The sequence below is a fragment of the Papio anubis genome, chromosome 6 (assembly GCF_008728515.1).
Source record: "Papio anubis isolate 15944 chromosome 6, Panubis1.0, whole genome shotgun sequence".
NCBI classification, from domain to species: domain Eukaryota; kingdom Metazoa; phylum Chordata; class Mammalia; order Primates; family Cercopithecidae; genus Papio; species Papio anubis.
Window position 1 is genome coordinate 85,195,407 of NC_044981.1, and position 15,567 is coordinate 85,210,973.

Here is a 15,567-nt window from a genome sequence, read left to right on the forward strand (position 1 = left end):
ACGAAGAAATTACTCCATATCAGTTCACAGAGAACTTTTTTGTTTCTTATGGCTACACAGTACATGATTGTGTGGTTGTATGTGGATAACTTTGTGCATATGTTGTTTTGTATCTGTGCAAATCTATTATTTTTTCATAGGTTGCTATAGAGTTTTTTAGTAGGTTGTTATAAAGTTTACTCTTTAACACATATTGAAGCCCTAATCCCTAGTGTGACTCTACTTGGAGGAAGGGCCTTTACAAAGGTAATTAAGGTTAAATGAGGTCACAAGGGTGGGGCCCTAATTGGATAGAAGTTAGGTCCTTATAAGAAGGGGAGACACCAGGGCACTCTCTGTCCACACACGCACAGAGGAAAGGCTATGTGAGGACACAAGGAGGCGGCTGTCTATAAGCCTGGGAGAGAGGCCTCAACAGAAACCAACCCTGGTGGCACCTTGATCTTGGACTTCTGGCCTCTAGAACTATGAGAAAATGAATTTCTGTTGTTTAAGCCACCCAGCCTGTGGTATTTTGCTATGGCAGCCAGAGTGAACTAATAATATACATGTATTAGAAGAGTTAAATGCTGTAGATTCACATGAAAACAAGCTAACGATTAAGAGAAAATCACTTAACTTAAAAAAATGAAACTTAAAAACTTATCTCCCAAGATATCACTTGGGAGGCATACCCCTTAAAAGGTAATTTAGGGAGCAACTCTATATGTATCCTTAGTCTGATAAACTGTGATTTAAAAAAAGTGATAAAAAGTGATAAAAAAGACAAAAGGTATTTCTGGAGGCTCCTGAGGAGGAAGTAAGGAAAACCCTGGCAATCCATGGACCACTGAGTAGTTTGCGTGAAGTCATTTTAAACATTAGTGTGAGCTTTACAGGTGCAGATCCATTAGTGCATCACCTTCTAGTCTGACTCACTCTTCTGAAATCTCAGTCACACACCTATTAGTTGTCTTCTTCCACAGGTTGGGCATGATGGAGGGAAACCATCTCATTACCACAGGGTCCACGGTAAAAGGTTCCCAGACTCCAATTCAAGTGACATGTGGATAGGAAGGAAGCTGGCATGAGCTCCAAGGACACCAGGGCCCAGGCCTTCCAGGATTGAGGGTGACTTTATGTTTTTTTTTTTTTTAATTCTTTTTTTTTCTATACTTTATACTTCATGAAACTGGCTCAGAAGGTAAATGTCTTCTTTTTTATAAAACCCAGTTGAGGATGGAAATGGCCTCTTTTACTATTAGTTTTTAAAATGTCATAATTCATCTGATTAATATGAAAACACGTCCTTATTACTGAACATTCTGATATATCCTTGAAGCAGCAGCTACTTGGAGATACTCCATACTCAACCAGAGCCTAAAGTGTACATTATGCTTATTGAGTGACTTTCCAAAGCACACACTTACAGACATTTACATTTGTTTGAAAATACCCATGAAAGGAGTCTCATTTTCTTCAACTTTAGTATGTGTATACCAAGGGAATGGGAAAGGAGAGACACCCTTTCCTCACACTCCCTGCTTCCTTCACAGTCATACAAGATTTGACCAGAAGGTAAGAATTTCCTTGCCTGTCAGATACAGTGTCTGACATAGAGTCAGATAGTTGGAAAAACATATGAGTTATTTACACTGAAAATGACACTAGTCATTTCCAGAGATGTAACTCCAGAAAACATATAGGAATGCAAAAAGGCATCTGTAGGTTTCAATGGTTGGGGCAAATTTAAATATGGAAAAAGGTCTTATAACTTTAAGTTAGAAGGAAATGGAAGAAATCTAATTGAGTCCCTTTGTTGCTTCTTGGATTTTCATTTAACCAATGAGACTGTGAGTGAAAGCCCACTCAGCCAAAGTTTAGGACTTTGGTTCTTAGAAGAATGAAGAGCTCTGAGTTGTATGGAAGGGACCAGGAAGTACTGGTCCCCTTAGGTCCCACTGGTGGCTTTAGGGAGAAATCCCACGGGGCATGCAGAACCTTTGAAATCACATGCAAAGCCATACTACGGAGTTTCATTTTTCCAGTACTATGCCCCATACTTTACCTGATCTTCCTTCCCTTCCATCCACCTACCTATTCAAATAACCCTTTCATCATTATAGAAATGTAATAATGTACACTGTAAGAAATTAGAAAATGCAGACAAAGAAAAAGAAATCCATTACATTTCTACCATTCCCAGGTCACCCTGTTGATATTTTTACTTTGCACACGTTCTCATGGCTCTGCGTATGTATACACCACATGCACTTACATTTGTACTTTTAACCACGGTGAGATGATACTGGGCTTTTTCAGATCATTACCTTTCACCAACTACTTGGATCATATTAGAGTTTCTCCAATTTCCCCCATCCCAAAGTCCTTTATAACCGGTTTGTGCAAACCAGTAACCACTCCAGGACCATGGACTACATCTGGTTTTTAAAGCTCTTAAATCTTGTTTAACTTAGCACAGTCCACTTTTATGTCACTGACTTATTGAAGAAATCAGGCCTGCAAGAAATTGTCCTGTAGAATTACCCCCACCTTCCCACCCCACCAACCCCTGCCCCAGATTTGTCCCTTTGCTTCCTCATGATGTTGGTAAGCTTGTTCCTCTAATCCTTTATTTTCCTCTCACTGGAAGTTATCTCTCAAAGCTTTATGAGGCCAACTTATGTACTGACTATGTCATTGGGGATGGTATGTATTTCATGAATATTTGGATCGGAAGACACCTAACACCTGGCTGACACTCCAGGAGTGATGCTCAGATTGACCCCTGCCTGGGTTACTGTGAAGACAGTCTGATTCTTTAGTGCACAGTTCTGACTTTTCCCTTGTGACAAGAAAAGAGTGTGTGTGATGTTACTGTGTTTCTGCGTGTGTTGTTTTGGTATAATACTAGTGTCCATCAAACATTCACCTTAATGGCTTTAACCCCCAGTGATCACCTGTACCTGAATTTGTTCACGGCATTTAAAAAAATATGTGGCACTAGATTACAAATAGCTTTGAGAACAAGTGCTTTGTCCTTTAGAAATTTAGCCTCCCCTTGCAGGATCTTGCATTCAGCTATGCTAAGAGTTGATCCTCGCGATATCACTTGGGAGGCATACCCCTTAAAAGGCAATTTAGGGAGCAACTCTACATGTATCCTCAGTCTGATAAACTGTTGGGGCTTAAATATGTTCCAAATAAATGAAGATAAATGTAACACCAGCAATTCAGAGTAAACATTGTTCTTAGTGGAGGAACCAGCCATGGAGCCTGAATGTTGGAGCTCAATCTCAGCCCCTGCTCTTTTTTTTCTGTTTCTCAAAGGGGTCAGCAATTTCTAGTGTTTCCAGTCCTTGCCTATGCCGGTGTTCCTCCTATTTATCTATATCTTTGGCTCTGCGATCTCACTGCCTTAGGCACATGTAAAGCACTACAGATACCTATCAAGGCCATCTTGATGGCCTCTTTCCCCACCCATGTGCTCCCTACCCAATTTCTTGGTATCTCTGAAAGGCCTCCTCATTCTCCCAGTTCTTCACCCAGGTGCAGACCTTTCTCACCTACGCTAGGCTCAGGTGTGTCTCCTGACTGTGCTCTCTGTCTGTGGTGGGTTGTTGTTGCCATCCAACATGCGTTCCATTGCTAGACAGATATTCCTTAAACTGTTTTTTATTATGTCACTTCTTGGTTCACAATGTTTCACAAATTCCTACTGCTTACCTGGTCAGGTCTAAATTCTTTTGCCTAAATTTTATTCTTTCATTGTAAGGCCCCATGTAGTGAGACCATATTTTGACTTATTTCCCCAAATCTCTCATTTGTGCTGATAAAAGCTGCCTCCTCAAAGTCCTGCGAGTGCCTCTTTTTGGGTCTTTGCCACACCAGTGTCCTCTCCTGAAGGGTCTCTCCCCACTTGCTCCCTAGTGAAGTCCTGTCCATCCTGTGGGTGTTGATTTTAGGTGAGATAAACTTCATGAAAGAGATGGGAGAAAAAATCCTGTCCTTCCCTCCACCTGAACCTCTGCAGCACAAACAACTGCCAGCACAACCTGCCATCTACAACGAATACTCTTGAATCATTCACCTTTGATTTCTATGTTTCTCTCTTGATTCTTCAACTGTATTGTGGGTTCTTTGATGGGAGGTAATCTTGCTTTACATTTCTAAGTTAAACCCCCAAAGAAATGACCTATGGGGTCTTGGGGTCCATTCCTCTGCTTCTATGAAGTGTTGTGCTCAAGTATTTTGTCTTGTTAAGCATCTGCTTTAAGCACACGCGCATAGGCACACACACACATGCACATGCCTCTGAACGTAATTCTGTATTTTTTGATGTCTCTCTTCCATGTCCAGCATCTTATACTGTTATAAAATCCTTCTTTAATTTAGCTGAAGTCCCTCCTGTATAGTTGGGATGCTATTTCTTCTTGTCAGTGAATAAGACATCTGGTCAATATCTACTAAAGCAGCCTTAAATAGGAGGAATGGAAATACTTTGTTAAACAGAACTTTGAAAGGTTACTGCATTTCTCTACATGAACACCTTGTAAATTGAATGCATTTAAGCGATCCAAAAAATTTCCAGTTACAAAAAGTGTGCTTCAATTATCTTCCCTTAGTATCTTCAGTTATCTTCCCTGATTTCCCAAAACTATGAAGCTCTTACCCTGAATCTGGGTGTTCCATATTTTTAATCTTTCCACCTTCCTATTTGTAGGGTACAATTCAATTTGTAGGGTACAATACTACAGATCCACTTGGCAGATATAAGAAACACAAAGAATATTCCCACATAGACTAAGGCATTCAGTGGGAAACAAACAGTGCACACATCAGAACGCCTCTCATTGTAGTAGAGCGCTCATCTTTACACAGCAAGACGCTTGAGGGTCCTGTCTGTTAACAGCCATTCTCCTGGCCTTTTTAGTAACTTCCTGTTTTCCTTGCACTTCTCTTTTCTTAACTATCATATAAGACAAGAAAAACCAGATAAGCAGGGAGGCGTCAGAAGGGTTTCTCTGGACGGACCTTCGAAGTGACCCACATAGAGCCTTCCATTTGACTAGTGCCACTCAATCTGGCTTGATAAACCCAAGGGTATGGCCACTGCTCATAGACCTGCCCTGCTCTACCCAGTCCTTGTTGTTAAAGCCACATCCAGGAATGATGCCATCTATGTACCACTCTTGGGAAGAATAATCTGTCATTTGGTTTTGCATATAAAGAATATAAACATTAAAGAAATCAATAGAAAATGATGGCTTAAAAAGAATCAGGAAAAATGAGTAACAATGACATTTAATAACTGTCCTTTATAAAACAGAAGATAAAATGAAATAGTTGTTTCTTCAACAAGCTGGAGGCCTGTAATTGTGACCTTCTGTATCCTTCCTTTGGTTTTCTTCTAAGCCCAGGAATCTTTCATTGGCTAAATCCCAGCATTTTTTTTTTCTCCCTTGGCCAACTTTTGGCCTTGCTTGGGAACAGCTGCCAGTATTTCTCTTTGCTGCCAGTCAGTCAAAAATGTGCTCACGTTGGAGGCCTGCCTCCATCCCACCCAGGGTGTGGAATGCATTAACTTTTTCACAAACAGCCTTCGCCAGGCTGCACATGAAAGTCCATCTCAGCAAAGCTCATTGCATTACTAGCTAGCTTGGAGGTGGTGCCAATGTCAGTTACAGAGACTGTCAACATATTTTAGGAGTCTATGGCAAAGTGATGAATTTTACTATGTGTACCAAGTTAATGGGGAAAAAGAACACTTCCGAGATCCTAGGAAACCAGAAGTGCTATTATTTAATTGCTCCTCCACTCCTCAAAGCAAAACAAGCCAATTCTTTTCTAGCCTGTAATTTGGTTCAGAACCCAAACAAACAAGAGAACAAAGGTATTAACTGATTAGTGCCCAAAATTTTATTCTATTTTCTTTGTGCTTTTAAGAACAGCTTTCTTTCTTTTTTTTTCCTTTTTTTTTTTTTTTAACTGACCACCACGCATCACTCCAATGTCTGGGTATGATCCATTTTATTAAAAAATTCCTGAATCCATTTCCTGGCTTACAGCTTATCCAACCAAGATTCCAGGTGTTCTCACCATAAGAAGGGCCTCTTTCAAAAGCTGTCTGCTTTTATAACTGCACACCCACCAGAAATGTCATGAACACCCCAACAATGGAGTTGAAACCTGAAGACGTTTGGTGACATTCCAAATTTTTGAATGGAATGTGAATCCATTAAGATTATTAAGTAACTTTATTGATATCCTCAGATTTGTGCCAAATGTTAAAGCTGCCAAAGAAAAGACAGAACAAAACCTGACTCTTGGATTCCAACTCTGAGTATTTCGGTGTGGAAACTGTATTTTCTTGTAACTCACTTAAAAAACACACCGTGCTTTCACTGTTTAACTGCAATCTCAGTTTTCAGGAAGCAAGAGAAATGAGATACATAATCAATGTTTCTCTTCTGTTCAGCTTTCAGCCTAAATGATCCTGCACTTGTACTGGCAAAGGAGGACGGGTACTAACAGTGAACAGGAAACCTATTCTAAGAAGGACTGGCTCAAGTGAAGCACCACTACATCATGAGTGACTCAACCATCTACTCAAAGAGTGATTGCTCTGCAAGGACGAAGCCATGCTAATTGGACAATGGCTTGCTGCCAGTTCGTGCTGGCGTGACCTACAATACCCTTGGCTGACAGCCACGATGTCTCTTTGTCACACATTTTTTTTTTTCCAAGGGTGTAGGGTATAATCTGGATGGAAAGTAGAAATAATTTTGAAAAACTCTCACAAGTGCTATTTAAATTCTTATCATGAATTAAAAAGTTTAATTAAGTACTTTGGTAAAGGCCCAGGTTCTATGATTAACTACGACAAAATAATAGTTATGATGACTGATCAAGTGAGGAACTTTATAGCTCTGAACTTTGTCTTTAAAGCTATTATTAATTTTAATTGAAATAGCTAAGAGACTCCATAATGGGAGAAAGAAAGAAACATAAAGGATATTTTGTTCATATATAAAGGAGTTTAAAAATGAACAGATACGCTGGTAACTACTTTTTAAAAATTTGATGCAAACAAGTTTACTTTCAGAGGCCTTGTCATAAATCTATTTCAAAATGTTGATTATTGTGGTCATCCTACATCAGATAGGGATAAATAGGCATAGTGAAAGGAAATCTTAAAAATGGCTTTGAAATCAGGTCACTTAAAATGATTTTTAGATATGTCTTAGGTTTTTGTCTACTCAACTCCTACTACTATGCCAAAAGAGGAACACATTTCTGCATAAGTTTCTTTAAATAGGCTTACTGGCCTCAGGATTTAAAAAATGTAAGAGATTTGGAAACAGCTTATGTGTCTCAGTTTTAAAATTAGCTATTGCTGTGGCTATTTTCACACTAGATTTCCCTCCCTCTGTATCAGCACCACAGCCTCCAGGGATGGAGACACAATAGTATTAGCTCCCCTTTCTGTGGTGCTGCCTTATTGCAACTCCATCCGAGATCGGGGCCCACATTTCAGGGCTAGCAGTCACCTCTGCGTTACTATAAATAAGTTCTGCCTTTAGGCATTTCAAAATTATCAGCATGATTCTAGGACTTGAAAACTTCTCACTTGCCAGCAAGTAGTTACCTGAAATATTTTGACTTCTTATTTATTTGCTTTTTTTTTCATCTGCTGCCAAGTCTTACTAACGCAACTTGGAAAATTGCACCACAGCTTTTAATGAGGATTCTGAGGTAACAGCCATTTCATCAGAGAAGACTGTTCTTTCCTTTTAGGGGAATAATAACACCTACTGTTTCTATAGCACCATCCTTCCAAGAAGTTTAACACATCACATTTCATTTATCTGAACAGCGGCCCTGCAAGTCAAACTGGTAACTAGCATTGTTACTCCTTGTACACTCATATTGAAATTGAGGTCATTAAATGTGAAGTAATTTTCTCAAAATCTTAACACCTTCTGACGTGGTGAAACAGCCATGATCCGCCTATGTCCTAGGTGATCAGACAGCCCAGGGGTCTCTTTCTGCTCTTTAGCTGTCTCTCCTGTGAATGCCTGTAAGGCCCTTTCTGAAAAGTCAGGGAAAAGTCATAAAAGTAGGAGAACTGAGCTTGCGCCTCTTCTGGAGTCCTGTGGTTCCATCCCTTCCTGGCCAGTTTGCCTCCCATCTTTATGGCTTTTCCCTACCTCTTAATCTAAACATCCCTCCGCTCTTCCTGACCAACAGGATTTCTTCTCTCTTCCTCCAATAGGAAGCTAGCCAAGTTCAAGGACACTAAACCTGTGTGACAAGGACTGTAAACCTGTGTGACACAGGCTAGGACCTCAGAGATCATCCAGCCCCAATCCATCATTTTCAGCTTAGGATGTGACTTACTGAGTCTGGCCATTTGGTTAGTAGATCCCATCCTCTGTTGCATACTCAAGGCAACTGGACTTCCGTCTCCTGTATCAAGTTTTCTCTCTCTTTTGGAGCTTTCCCTTCAGCCCAGGTATTAGGACAGGTTAGGCTTTGCTGTGCTAACAAAACACCACATCTTGAGAGATGGTTTGGAGCTTCTAGCAGGGAGTGCAGCTATGCATATACCTGTGAATGAAGAATAGTCCTTCTCTATCAGGGAAGGTCGTCCTCTTCAACCAAGCATGTAGCTTCGGGAGGGACACAGACGGGGCAGTGAGGGAGGGAAAGGACACCCGCCTGGCCAGCCAGATCAGCCCAATCAACCTGGCGATGCTGGGGTGACAGATGTTGCAGCCAGATTGCCTTCACATCCAGAAACACCAAATCTTAAGTGCTTAATTAACTTACGTTTATTTCTCATCATGTCAGAGCCTGATTTGAGTCAGATGGCTTTTGCTGGCTCTCTTCCAACAGTGACTCAGGGACCTAGGCTACAGCTTGATCACTCTAGAGTCCTTTGACACCAGCTAAGTGGATGCGACAAAGCATAAAGAGCTCATACCTACTTTTGACTGCCTAGGAGCAGAGTCCTCACCTCACATTTCATCAGCTAGATCTAGTCATATGGCCTACCTGATTACAAATTCAGTCTTCCTGTGTGTCTAGGAAAGAGGAAAACTGGGTGTGAGTGAGCAATGGTAATCTTCACCACAGAGTGCAAACATGTTGGGATTTCTTCCTACTTAAAATGAAAAACCAAATGAAACCTCTTTTGACACCGTTTCCCTCCAACCCCTGGTCTACTTCTCTGCTCCTTTTCACTCAAAAAGCCTCATTCTCTCTAGAACACAATCAAATCGGTTTTTGTTTCTACTGCTCCCCAAAAAGTGCTCAACAAAATCACAAATGTCCTCCAAATTGCTCGAGGGTCAGTTTTTGGCCTTCATCTTAGCTGACAGTCAGCATCATTTGACTTAGTTGACGCTCTCTCCTCCTCGAAATGCTTTCTTCACCTGGCTTACCACGCACTATGCTTTCTTGCTTTTCCTCCCACCTCAGGTTTGCCCCTTCTTAGACTACCTTGCCAGCTCCTCTTCATCTCCCCGACCTGTTAATTCGAGAAAGCTCCAAGGCTCAATCCAAAGCTCCAAAGCTCCAAGGATCACTTCCTTGGTGATCGTATGTAGTCTCGCTGCTTTCAGTATTCCCAATATTCTGGTATTACAACTTTTATCTCCAGGATAGACTTCTCCCATGAGTTCTGGCCATGTAAATCCAACTGCATACTAGATATCTTTCCTTAGATGTGAACAGGCATCTCAAACTTAATATATGCAAAATAGAAGGCTGGGTGCGGTGGCTCACACCTGTAATCCTAGCACTTTGGGAGGCTGGGGCAGGTGGATCACTTGAGGTCAGGAGTTTGACACCAGCCTGGCTAACATGGCAAAATTCCGTCTCTACTAAAAATACAAAAATTAGCCAGGCGTGGTGGTGCATGCCTGTACTTCCAGCTACTTGGGAGGCTGAGGCAGGAGAATTGCTTGAACCTGGGAGGCGGAGGTGGCAGTGAGCTGAGATTGTGCCACTAGAATCCAGCCTGAGTGACACAGTGAGACTCTGTCTCAAAAAACAAACAAAATAAAACTCCCAATTCTACCCCAGTACCCAATCCTACCCCAGTCCCCAATCCTATTCCTCTAAGTCTTCACTTCACCCATCTCAGTTAATGCCAACTCCATTCTTCCAACAGCTCAGATCCTAAGCCTGGATGTTATCTGTGACTCCTCTCTTTCTCTCCCACCCTGTATCCAATGTATAAGAAATTCCCATGAGCTCTACCTTCAAAACATCACCAGAATCTGACACCAACCACCATGTCACTGCTATCACCCTGGTGTAGGCAATCAGGTCACACCTGGGTTACTGTCTCAGTCTCTTGTGTCTTTTCCCTGCTTCTGCCCTGGCCCTCTTTCAATGTATTTTCATGTGGCACTCAGAATGACCTGTGAAACTCTCCAGTGGCCAGCTAGTTCCAAAAAAAGGCCAAGTGCTCAATGAGGGGCACAGTCTGGCCTGTCACCTCTCTGATTCACCTCTCCCCACCCTGCCTTGGCTCACACTGCTCCTGGGTGGCAAACACACCCCGCTCACCACAGCCTCCTTGCGATTCCTCCTGTCTGGCTCACTCTTTCCCTAGACATCAGCACAGCCAGCTCCCTCACCCGCTCCAGATCTCTCTTCAAAAGTCACCCCCTCAAACAGGCTTTTCTTGACCACTCTTTTTAAAATTGTAATACTCTTACCCTAACTCCCTTCTCTGTTGTATTTTCCTCAATGGCATCTAACAAAGTATATTTAACACTGATTAATTTCCTCTCTTTCCTCCTCCTCCCCACTGGAATGTGAGCTAGGTTTGCCCAGTACCTAGAATGATGCCTCCTGGTTACATAGCAGGGTCTTGATAAATATTTGTTGAATGAATAAATAAATGAGTGAGGAAACAGAAGCCCAGAGAGGAGGATTGGTTTGCTGAAGACCTCACATGCAGTGATTCCAAGGCCCAGAGTGTGGTTTTCCCAGCCCCTCATGGCTGATGATCCTAGTTTAAAAAAATCTGCCCATTACTCTTTTTCAGGCAAAGAGTGGTGGTGTCTTCTTCAGAGTTTTGTTTAGGTGAATGGGGTGAGGCCAAAGGGCAGGCTCTGTGCTCTGGGCTAGGTGAGTGCTTTGCCCTTTTCATCCTGGTCATGCCACTTCCTGAAGACTTCACCCCTGTTTCCCACCAAAATTCCATCTTCCCCTGCCCTCACCCTCAGGCTCAGAATGCTGTTGTCACTCTGTACGGTGGCGTTAACTACTTTCTGTATTATTACATGCTGAAAGGGTTGCCCAAAGATAATCATGACTGCCTTACTGCTTCCTTAAAAGACTGAACCTAAACCATCCCAGAGACATTAACAGCTTTCATATCCTCTAAAAACTTCCAGACAAGAAGATTCCATAATTTCCTTGTTGGCATCTGTGCTTGGCAGCACTGCTGCAGGAATGTTCTTTATTGCAGCCTGTGGTTAAGACTTAACAACAAATGCCTTTTCTTTAGAATCCTTCTGGGTCAGCTTTCTTTCCTGTATAGCACTGAAAAGTGAGATTTGCCCTAAAATGTTGAGAGAGAGAGAGAAAGCAAAAGATAGAGAGCACAAGCCAGCACAAGCCTGAAATCTATTTATACCGAGGAAAACATAAGGTCTACCTGCAGGGGCCATACACACCCCCAGCCTGTAGCCATTCCCTGCATGAACCCGTCCTCTTCTCTAGAGGGTACAAGGACACAGGAAGCAAGCCAGAGAAAGGTGGTGAGACCTTGGCAGTTACCTTTTAACAGCCGCTGTTCCCCTAGCATTCTGTGAGGCAGCCAAGTAGCCACGTAAAAAGAGGGTTGATGTGCAAACCCACTGTGGGCTGAGCATCTTCTAAGAAAGCACATCCCCTCCCCGTCCTCTGAACTCGACACGCCGTAAGACTGAACTTCATAGTCATGATGCTACTTCCCTCATGGCTGGCATCCAACCCAAAATGGCCTCCATGACTACGGCTAAGGAGGTGTCATACTCATGAGCAGTGGAAGAACGGCCCTGCAATGCTTAGCACATCAACTACTTTCTCTTCATCTCTTAGCACAACATACACTGACTCACTATAAAATTGAATGATCTGCTTTATTATGTAATGAAAGTACTAAGTACAGTGGCTTATCTCCTACTATTTGCTGACACAATTACCTGGGTATGTTTTTCAGTGGGGAACCAACACTCAAGTCCTAGAAATTCTAGGGATTGCTATTTTTTTTTTTTTTTAAAGCAAGCTAATTCAATTATTCCTTGATTTCTAGAAGGAGGCTTCCCTCTATTTTTGTCTCTTTCAGTTTAGAGGCTATGCTGGCCTCTGTGAGTGGCTCTAACGTGCTGGTAACGGCGCGGCTCATCAGGAATTGGGATATGGGGGTGGAACTGCACAACTGGACAGTCGCTGGAGGGCAGATCTGCCTAAAGTGGATGAGGAGTGGGGTGGGAGGGTGGTAGTTTGTTTTGGGAAGTTTCAGGTTCCTAGGAGGAACTCTCAGACCTGGCGGTGTGGGCCCCCTTGAGGAGTGCAGCGGTTGGCTGCCAAGGAAGTGGAGATGGGTCAAGTGTGAGTAAGAGGAGGGCAGGGCCAGAAGTTGATTCAAATTCGGCGATAGGATTATGATGAAGTTTAAACATTTCCAAGGAGCCAATTTAGTGCTTTTTCTTACATCCTATGAATCAAATGCCAATTAGTTCCAGACAGCTACTTTCTAAGGTAGTGTTTAGAATATTTGCTTATTTACCACTTAATTCAAATTCTATGAAACCATTCACTGAGCTAAGTGTGACAATTTCCATTGAGCCTGCAGGGACATTTCAGTGTGCACACAGTAAGACGAGGAAAACAATGCCCAGCACGCGGGTCCACAGCAGGTGCCCTGAGCAGAGGGAGAGGGCTCTTCAAAGGAGGCCTTAGAAACAATGACACAGCCTCAAAAGAAAATGCCACTGGGGTTGGCTTGCATATTCCATCAATAAGATACTTACAGCTGGATTACTGAAAATATGAGTTTGCGTTTCATAAGAAAAAAAGGGATCTAGTTCTACCTGAAGATTTCAGATACGTGAGCAACTAGAATATTGCAATGGTTTCGAGGATGTAGATGATGCAGGGAGGATAATCATTCTACAGGGGGAGGAAGAAAGAAAATCAACACATAGCAAATTCTCATTTAAATGAGAACACACAGCAAATTCTCACTTAAAAGGCCAAATAGATTTTTGTGTGATGTCTATACGGTGTGCCTCTTATTTAAAATGCCATTTCCAATGCCATGGAAATAAGCAATTATCAGGGATTTGATCTAAAAAGAAACTTTAAGGTTATGTCATATACATGTGTATCCCAGTTTCCTTTACATTTTACTGCCTTGGTATTGTATTTTTGATAAATAATTCAAGGCTGGAGGACCCCTTGAGCTCAAGAGTTCCAGTCCAACCTGGGCAACAGAGCAAGACTCTGCCTTTAAAAAGAGACCTATATTTGTCAAATGCCTACTAGAGGATAAGGGTTGTGCTGAGAATTTTTGTATTTATCATCTCACCTAGCCTTCACGGCAGGGCAGCTAGTTAAGTATGTCCCCAACAGCGCAGTTAAGGAAAGGCCAGCTCAGGATCCCCTGGCTATGCTGCAGCTGCCATTCCTTGGCTTTCCCGTCACTTGGTACCCAGTGCTCCACTCCTTACCCCAGCCCCAGTATGTCATTTAGCTGATCTGTCCTTTTGCTTCTAGTGTCAGGATCTCTCTAGCTACCTACTTATTAGCGGGATGCGGAGTGGTAATGGAGCACTCTATGTTGAGTATGTAACAAGGATACAAACGTGAAAATGCTAGTGTTTATACAGTCCTTATTTATTTATTACTTTTTGAGACACGTTCTCACTCTGTCACCCAGGCTGGAGTGCACTGGTGTGATTATGGCTTACTTTCAGCCTCAATCTCCTGGGCTCAAGCGATCCTCCCCCCTCAGCCTCCCGAGTAGCTGAGACCACAGGTGTGTGCCACCACATCTAGCTAGTTTTTAAATCTTTTGTAGAGATGGGGTCTCCCTGTGTTGCCCAAGACAGTCTTGAACTCCTGAACTCGAGTGGTCTTCCCACTTTGGCCTCCTGAAGTACCAGGATGACAAGCATGAGCTGCTGCACCTGGCCCCAGTCCTCATTTTCATCAGCTGGCTGCTTTCCTGCTCAGCAGGGGTAACAGCAGATGTTGCTTAACAAGGGACTGGGATCTGAAGAAACCTCCACTACCCATGTCTTGTCTGTCAAATGGACAAACACAAATAGTGTTTTAAATTTTTAATTATTCTTTTTGTTTGTTTGTTTTGAGACATAGTCTTGCCCTGTCACCCAGGCTGGAGTGCAATGGCATGATCCTGGCTTACTGCAACCTCTGCCTCCCAGGTTCAAGTGATTCTCCTGCTTCAGCCTCACAAGTAGCTGGGATTACAGGCGCATACCACTACGCCTGGCTAATTTTTTGTATTTTTGGTGGAGATGGGGTTTCACCATGTTGACTAGGCTGATCTCAAACTCCTGATCTCATGATCTGCCTGCCTTGGCCTCCCAAAGTATTATTTTTTTAAAGATGGGGTCTTGCTATGTTGCCCAGGCTTGTCTCGAACTCCTGGGCTCAAGGGATCCTCCTGCCTTAGCCTCCTGAGTAGCTGGGGCTACAGGTGCACTCTACTACACCTGGCTTCTTGTTTTTTATGTTGAATGTAGACGCCTTTTGGTGGAGCAGGTGAGTGCCCCGTCACTTCCTCCTGTCCTATATACAACCTACTTCACTCCTTTGTATTATTTGCCAGGCCCCTGAAGGCATCTGGTTTGTGACCTCTGGGATTTAATGCTGGTTGTAACCATCAGCATCATATCTGGGTGATGGGGTCTTTGGTTTCTCCTAAGATTGCTGTGAAGAGTTGCTTAGTCGAACACTACACAACTCTAAGGAATCTCTTTGCAAAAACTATGGATGTGAGTTGTACTCCTGGGAGTTACAGAGTACACAGCTTGTGCAACTGTTGGTGGTGGCCCAAGAGCTGCACACTGTGCTGGTGGTTCACACGGAATGACTCTGCCCAAACACAAAATATTACCTTTAGTCCCATAGGAATGACAGAAGTCAGGATGATGAACTAAGAGGAAGTGTATACATGGCTCAAAGGGTGACCATTTAATGGTTTGTCACTGTAAAGTTTATCTTTTGGGTTCCTACAACTTAAACCATCCAATTAAAAGTCATCTCTGGACAGACGAGGTCCAGCTACTAGTGTCCCCAAAGTGCCAAAATAACCGTACTCACTGATGTAATTAAGAAACCTGAGTGGGCTGTTTTCAACAATGGTGAGAAAAGCAAATTTACACTTCTTAGAATCTTACTGAATTAACGGTGAAAATTACTAGTTGCTTTTATTTTTCCCCCAAGCAAAGAAGGTGCTGTGAATGCTTTCAATCTTTTACTCTCAAGGGAAATCTAGTGATCCTTACACCATCTGAAAGACAGAAATCATAGCAATGATTCAGATCCCACATCTAG

The 15,567-nt window shown here is 42.6% G+C and overlaps 1 protein-coding gene across 12 annotated transcripts in view; it reads right to left on the reverse strand.

The window, feature by feature from the left end:
* The window catches only part of BACH2 (BTB domain and CNC homolog 2), a 367,956-nt gene that overhangs the window by 65,944 nt on the left and 286,445 nt on the right, over positions 1-15,567 (reverse strand). The window lies entirely within an intron of this gene.